The sequence below is a fragment of the Opisthorchis viverrini genome (genome assembly GCF_000715545.1).
Source record: "Opisthorchis viverrini unplaced genomic scaffold opera_v5_3, whole genome shotgun sequence".
Classification (NCBI taxonomy): domain Eukaryota; kingdom Metazoa; phylum Platyhelminthes; class Trematoda; order Opisthorchiida; family Opisthorchiidae; genus Opisthorchis; species Opisthorchis viverrini.
Window position 1 is genome coordinate 3,530,489 of NW_008751659.1, and position 8,590 is coordinate 3,539,078.

Sequence of the window (8,590 nt, forward strand, 5' to 3'; positions counted from 1 at the left end):
AATTACTTGGTTACAGGCCTGAGGGGACAATTCTTAACCGGCACTACAACATGCACCACGAACATTATCTGCTCGAATGTTGGTGAAAGGGTTGATAATCATTTGCCAGGTTCAGTGAATGTACTAACTACAACTGCCAACATAAATGCATCTATTCGGTAGTCTGTGACTAGTTTTAGACTTTGGGGAGAAATTAGCGTCACAACAGTCATTCAATTAATGTTTACTAAGAAAATACTCACAAAATCCTCACAAAAACTCCCCAGTGTTTGTCTACTACCGTTTGCATACCAACGAATTCACGAAATTCGATATGTGAAGCTAAAATTAATGACCAAAGGAATGTTCTGGAGCACTGAACGGAGTAGATTTTACCTCAGTGGATTCGACTAGCGTTAAAAAAACAAAATGTCAGTGTAATCAAAAGGCCAACGAGGGTGGTTCAACAGTCTAACCAAGTGCAACTAAACGGAGCAGATCTACATCACAGTGTGCCTCATCGATGGGAGCAAGCAAGCCAGCCACAGTCTAGCTCATTTCGAAAGGAAAGTCTTACGTTTCGCTGTGGGACAACTAACTTTGGGACCACATCTACATGCGGTATTTTCTAGCGTCACTCAATTGCGCTAGAGGAAACTCGTAAGCTTACATATCGTTTCCAAACATCCAACATCACTAAGTCTAGAAAGGCCTCCACTGAATTAGAATGAATGTCTTCATTCCCTGATATCCCCGGTGTTATACCCCATTCATTCTGTTTGGGAAGAATGGGGTACAAAAAGCCGAAATTGTTTGCTCCTGTAGGGAACGATGATGTCTTCGCAGCAATCTAATAGTGGATTTTGTGGGGATGAGTAGAGCAGTCTCAGAAGGAATGAAGTTTTTTAGGGGAAACACTGTATACACAAATTGACGGAATTTACCGCATTTACGCACTTCGGTTTCCTATCGACCCCCATAATAGCAACAGTAGTTCTGCAGACCTTCGTGTTGATCATTTGTTTGACGAGAAGAGTTGATTTATTGAGAAAATTCAATAACGGTTCAGTTACTCAAGCATTTGTAGTGCGAGGTCACGGTAGTATCAAGCTAGCAAATCAAATGTCCGCAGCTCGAAAGCCGACACGGCCGATAAGATAGGAACTCGGATGCAGTGCCTCTTTCTCTGGCTTCCCCCCTGCCAAAATAATTGCGCCAGGACAGGAGTAGGACAGTTCAAATGAGAGTGATCTGAATGTGACACTATCATCATGAAGTGGAAAGCTCTGTCACCTGACAAAACGTTTCATTCACAACCAACTGGTTTGGGGTAACAAAACAGTACACCAGCCGGCGATTTCGTTCAAAGCAGGCATCCTTTTTTAATTTAACATTTGGGAAACAGCAGTTTTCATTCGAAACCTTGACTCTTCATCTCATGCACCTTTGCTGCATAACACCAAGTGGGCAGCGTTGCTTGGTGAACTAAGTCATAGTTAGGATCCGATATCATGGAAGTTAGCAGGGCTTTACTGCCAAAATGAACCGGAGGCAATCGAATTACATGGGTAAAACCTGTATGCTATTGTATCAACTCTAACGCACACGAGGATTGGTACTTTTCGATCCCAATCACGAATAGTGACAATAAAAAATGACAGTCCTATTTGACACAAGGAACACGGTTTATGAAAAGCAGCATACATAAGATGAGGTTGTCCCGATTAGCTTGATGTTATTCTTATGATGAAAGGTTGCTCCAAGCATTGTGCTTGTATTCTGAGTGCCACTCTCCCAATAACTTAGGCAAATTAGCTGAATTTCGTTCAACCATCGAACGGTTCATCAAGTCGTGCATGAAGATCCGTGGATTATCCGAGGCTTAACAAGAGCGTTTAGATTATCGACATGATGAATACGATGTCAGTTCAGTTGACTTGATGTTTATTCAAGGGGTCAGGTTATCGAGATCACCGCGCTCGAACTGAGAGGTTCTAATCATGTGTTGAGATCACACGTAAACTGCACGAACTGCTGACCCATCAGTAGATGTGATTTTTCCTATTTCAGCAGTAATCTTTCCAATGCATAGGTCCACTGCAACCAGCATCACTGTCAGAGCCCCTTACTTCACCGGAGAGTATGCGGCATACGATCAAACGTTCACTGTCGTTGGCATCGAGATTTACTCGGCGATCTGGGAGCTGTCGATGAGCATTGGGCATCATCATACTACCCATGACATATGCGATCTGACATGTACTTAACCACTGAAGATGGGTATTTCTTCCCCCCTTCGGTATAAGTTGATTTGAGGCTTCACTCACGACGTCCGCAGCAGTTACAAGAGATTCCTCATGACAGAAATAATGTAGGTATTATGAATTTGGAGGCATGTTTTTCAATCTTAGTTTTCAGTAAGTTATGGCCCGAAATAACGGGCTGGAACACAACTTTCAGCATTGAGTCCTGAAACTTGAAAAAGATCGTTTGCCCGTCTGGTTTTGAATTTTTGGGACAAGTCCTGATAGAAATATGTTTTGAGGCTCAACATTCTCTCTGTCTCCGGTTTTCAGGCCACCTAGACGAGACAAAAAACTTCACTTCGGAGATATGGATGATTGTCATCAAGTGATTTTGCTCTAAGTTGTCCGGCTCACTATGTTCAGACGGAAGACGATACGTGCTCATTCAAATTTAAACTTATCCGGAGAGTCGCTCCTCTAAAGTTAATGTCTAAGGAAAGCATAAACGTTTCTATGCTTTTCTGTACTTGCGGTACAAAAGGCTGCCCGAAATTCTCAAAATACCTTTCTTGATACTTCGGATTCATTTGAACTAGGAGGAAATCATACCTTGTAGACACGCGGTCCTCCAGCACAGCGGTCTTCCGATTTCGATCGGAAGATATGTTTTGGTCCATCAGAAGCGTTCGTGTACCACTCCAACGATCCCGTCTAACTACAAACACTCACAGGATGATCGATTTCTCCCTTCGATGTATAGATTTTGAAATGGCCGTTGGCTTGTTCGCTGAGCTGGGCAATTCCATTGCAAGCTTTTCATCACCAATCGAGGTGACATCATCATCACCACGCTGGAACAATACATTGTGCAGTCTCATGAACGGGTGGTGGCAGTTTATCTAATAGGGTAAAGTTTTAGCTAGACGAGTCAACTGGGCTGACCCGGTAATGCCATGACTTTCAGAAACTAAAACGAGCACCCATTATGTGGGACCAAAGTGAAGTTCACTTGAAATTTTCTCCTGTCATTGAAGCCACTCTATGCTGAAAGGTCGGGGACCATAGATAAGCCTCAGTGACAGGACGAAGTCTTAATTGATAATTACCGAATTTCCTCATACTACAATAAACTACAATGATGGTTTGAACAACAGTTGTTGCCAGTGGGAGGGATGGATATCAGCAGTGTTATGAGCAGACACATGAGCTAAGTCGTGTGTCTGACAAAGGAACTAGTGCTTTGATACCTTTGTGTGATGATACTCACTACCTCAAATTATGACTGCTGCTTCGAACTATATGGGCTATGAATTAGCCTCACTATTGTATAAACCAAACTGGGAATCAACAAGTACAAGGTTCGCACATCAATTTGGTTTTGACCCAAGACTCAGCTGGAACCGAGCTGGATCTCCAATTTATGATGTTCAGAAGCAGTCGAATGTGTCGAAGAGTTTTCCGCAACCTTATGCTTACTGTATGACGTCTATACAAATCTGGAATGTTTAGGGTGCAAAGACTGATCATGAACGAATGGAAGAAATTTGAAGCTCAAGTTTCTGGTGACATACTCAAATGAATAGCTGAAAAAAATGCGGCCACCTTTTATAAAGAACGAAGGTCAACAAAACTCTTCAACAGAAATTCGTCTCCATTACTTGTAGTTTCAGTCTCATCGTCAACGTGGATTAAAATAGTCAATCCACTTTTTTTAGCTAGAAAGCATGGTTGGCTGGGAAGAGATATTTTCGGGTTCTTATCTGTGTTCAAGCGGAACTGAACTTGGTAGGGAATGTGCCATATTTGCTGTAAATTTCCCTCAGCATGTCGCCTTCGGAAGGCTCTTGACGTCTGATCAGACCAGTTTTATGGAAGTGTGAGTGGGATCTACCCCAAAGCATCAGTGCTTTAGTATGTAATGGACTTGTTTACCTATCATAACCTATCATCAGTTGACCAAGAATCCGGCTTTTTGAGGTTATTTCTACCATCGTTTACTACTCTCGAGTGATCACTCAGCAGTATGACCTCACAGGTTTGTCCCACTTGGCCCTACGCACTCAGATCTCCTGGTATTCATTATTGTGTTCCAACCTCCCAGCCAGTGAGTATGAACAGAACACCTGGTTAAAATGGATCAGCTGGCTTCGCGGAGTAACAGATTCAACCGATTCAATTCAGTTAATAACGCTGTCATAAGCAGGTCTGCCGAAACCTGGACGATTTTCCTCCACGTCATAGTGACCGATCGTGAACCAGTCAGGTCTTCGCGAGGAAGCCTGTTTTCTACGAGGTTACATTACATAGTCAACACCAGTCGTATGTAGGTTAACAAGGTATTGTTTTCGTAAAATCCCATCAAGACACGACTGGCTTCGCGGTAAAAGTGCATCACACTTTTGTCGCGCTACTGCGGCCTTAATGTTAACCCGACTTATAGAGATTTCAGGTTTAATCACGTTCACATCCAGGGTGCGAACTCTGTTAGCCAAACGTGTATCCAGTGCATGCGAAGATTGTGCGTCATCAGTGTGACCTGATGAAGAGTTGTGACAACATTTTACAGGTGCCCTGTGAACCATTAAGATTAACCAGGAATACAAGTTGTATCCACCGTCGGCATTCAAATTCGGGGCCGGTGGCGCTCGAACTCGTTTATTTACCCAGATCTTAAAAAATCACCAGAAAACTGAGGACCAGTAAGAAGTGGTGTGCGTCAAAATATGACGAATTTTACAACTGAGCGTCCCTAAAATCATTATGAGTTTTCGTATGCGTTCACTAACTCTTCCGTTCTTACTGAAGCTTACTGAAGGTTTGACCGTGCATCCTGTTGGTGATATACACTAGCTAATTAGGTCGTTGAAGGATTTTGTTCTTTTCACATTTGACCTTGTGGCCCTTTTTCATAAGACCTTGGCAAAGTGCAAATCCACAAAGTGGAATTTTCGTTGTATTCCCTTCTCTGTGCTAAACAGAGTTGTACGCCACTCAAAATGCAATGAAAAGTGAGGTAAAAAGTTACAATATGTAAAAGTGGAATGTATCAACACGAAAATTTAAGGTTATAATCCTGGGGCTGAAAAACTACTCGACTTTACACATTAGAGGTTGAGATTACACTGAGTTAGCCGGCTTATGTTTGTACTGAGATTATGCGACTTCAGGAGTTTGTAAAAACGCCATGTAGAAAGTTTAGGTGGGTCTGTTACGCTGGAGCATGCGATACCAGCCACTTGATGCACAACTAGTTACCTCACCCGAGATACCCTTAGACTCCGGTCCCCATAAAACCCAGAGTAGCCTTGTAAGATACCGGATAAGGCACTGATTTGAAGGATGCTAAAAGTTTGCTGACAGCTGGAATCGGCCCCCAGTTAAAGCGTTTTTATTTAAAGATTTTATGCAGGCCACAGACCCCTAATCATTTCGTCAACATATGTAGCAATATCAGGGTTCTAGGTTACTGTACTCAACTCCAAGTTGCTAATGGTGGCGTGGGATTCGGTTGGCAAACGTCGTAGTGTCGTTCTAGACTCTCTATCATTAAGTCACCACAGAACTCGCCTCTATCACGAAAGGAACGTCTGTATTTCGTAGAGTTCTCTGAATGCCCAGGTTCAACCCTGCTGAGGCGACCTTCCAGAGTGCTCGTCCGACGTCTTTGGAGAAGTTGCGTGCACACAAATCACGAGGCATCATGGTTTCGTAAATCAATGGGAATTGGTGTTATGGTTGATTGAACTCAATCTATTCAGCAAAAACGTCCAAAGGCTGTAAAAATCGATAGGGGAGGTACATCAATGCTCCACAGTGTACACGGATGCAAAAAAGATGGGCTGGTAAATATTAATCATCAAAGGAGCTTAAACTACCAGTACATAAATCTGATCGCCTGGTGTGCTCCGGGTAGACATCCGATGCTTTCAGTAATGGTGGTCGTTGGCTTGTTCGCTGAGCTGGGCAATTTGATTGCAAACGTTTCATCACCAATCGAGGGGACATCAACGACCACCATCTACGATACCTGAGCTACCAACATTTTCCTCTATAGCTTCCAGTAATGCTCAGGCCTAGAACGTTTGTGTCCAAGAGTATAGAAGAATCGGGAGAAGTCCATTGAAGCAGAGATCAAAACCGAACATGTTAACTAACTAATGATGAAGGAAATTGGGGGCGAGATGGCTCAAGTGGCTAGAGAGCGAATTTACTGGCTGGAAGATCCTTGGTTCGAAACCGACCTCTGCCTCTCGACTTCCCGTGTCTAGGCTTGGGCAACCTGGCAGTATCCCAGCCCTTGTGCTTACGTGTGGCATGACAGCTAGGCACCGAAAGGGTGCTACAGATGAACGAAGGAAGTTATCCATAGATTTGCTAAAACATGCGTTGACCTTTGTGCAGCACATCCAGCTGAAGAGAGATTCAGCCGGAATTCAGGTGACTCTTTTGTGGAGACCAAATTGGTGTGCAAATGAGTTTATTAGCCAATAATGGTTCCTTTATTCTCGTGGAAAACCAAAAATAATGATGAAAAAATGGCTACGTGTGAACGCTAAAAAAGTAGCTGAAATAAACCGCAGCGATTGTCGCCTTGTGGTGGTTTTGATGATGATAAGGAGAAGAATGGCGAGGGGATAGGCGACGTGGAACCGGAGGAAAAAACAGATAAACATGATGGCTGAGTGAAGGAGGAACTGTGGAGGGCAGCGCTGCAGCCACAGATGTGATGAAGTTTTCAAATGTGAACCAAAGTAATTATCAGTGACCGATATTGTAAAGAAAAGCGATAACCATAATGGTAGTCGTTAGGTAGTGAGCATACCTTCGCAAACAATGAAGTGGGAACCTTGATGATCGCCTGCTTGTGCCGTTTCCGATATGTTCAAAAGTTGGGTTTTTAAAGCATGGATAATTTGTAACATCGCCGTCGGTGGTGATTGCTTTAGCAGGGCTATCATCAAATTTCAACCGGAAAATTTGTGGTTAATTCTCGTCAACCTCTCTAAGCACCTGATCTCAGTGAATTGCACTTACTGGTTTGTGGGCCAGCCACAAAGCACGCTCTGGAGCAAGGAGAAAAGGAACGGTGTAATCTGCCTTGTGGTATTTGGGTCATTATGGCAGTTTCTTGACAACTTTTCTTGCATACAGATGTTGGGAACGGCAATCTGAATTTAATTTCTCGTCATTTCCTTGTTTCTGGCGGATGGGAACTCGATTTGGGACTTCGAGTTACGTTTAACGTGGACATATTTCGAATGGTTAAATTCTTGCTCATAGAAGGCGCATAATGGACTGTGTTTGGGATCGCTTAATATATTTATCAACCGTAAGGATGACTAAACTGCAAAGCAATTTCTCATGACAAATATGTAGTAGGTCAGACTGTTCAAGCTAATGTTTCTAGGTCGAGAGATAGGCTAGTTGTAAATGGGACCAGACAACTAGCCGTCAGTTTGTCGAACAAGACCAGAAGAAGTTTATTTAACCTCTACGTTTACCCAAACATTGCACCATATCTGATCCAAGTTTTCACTCCCGAGACACCCGTCGACTTTTTCACCAAAGCTGCTAGTTTACAGTCAATAGAGATAGTTCAAATGGATCCTTTACTTTGGATGGGATGCACCCACACCCCACAGCTACCCGCTTGATCTCGGACTGATAACACGAGTTCAGATGCTATCTGAATGTGACCACCCGGTCAACTATAGTCGAACAATAGTCCCATTGACACCATGACCCAGACAGTGGGACGCATCGCACATGTTACAGAAGGAGCGTGTCTTGTGACGACAACAGAATGTGGACAGTCCAGTCGGTTGCCGGGTCCTCATAGTCCTTTGCAATATCACAGTGGTTTATTGGAATCGGTGACATATTTTGCTGAGCATGCGAATCCGCGTCCACATCCCTATCGTTTGAGCGCGAATTCGACAAATCCGACGGCCACCTACAGTATAAGTTTTGGTAGTCTTTCTCTGCCTCACTAGGTTTCGGGAGATAAAGGTGCCAAACAGTTGATTCGATGGAGTTATTCGAATGGATCAATAGCCTGTAACACAATCGATGAAACTACCCGTTCACAGCATTTTAATTTTATCACTACAGACAATTTTGATTTTCTATAGAGGAAAATGTTGGTAGCTCAGGTATCGTAGATGGTGGTCGTTGGCTTGTTCGCTGAGCTGGTGGTTGGCACAACCACCAACCCAACGCTACGCACTACTACGCTCCCCAAGAACGCACTGATGATGTCACCTCGATTGGTGATGAAACGTTTGCAATCAAATTGCCCAGCTCAGCGAACAAGCCAACGACCACCACAATTTTGATTCTTGCTGAGCGAAATAATATTTCTTTTC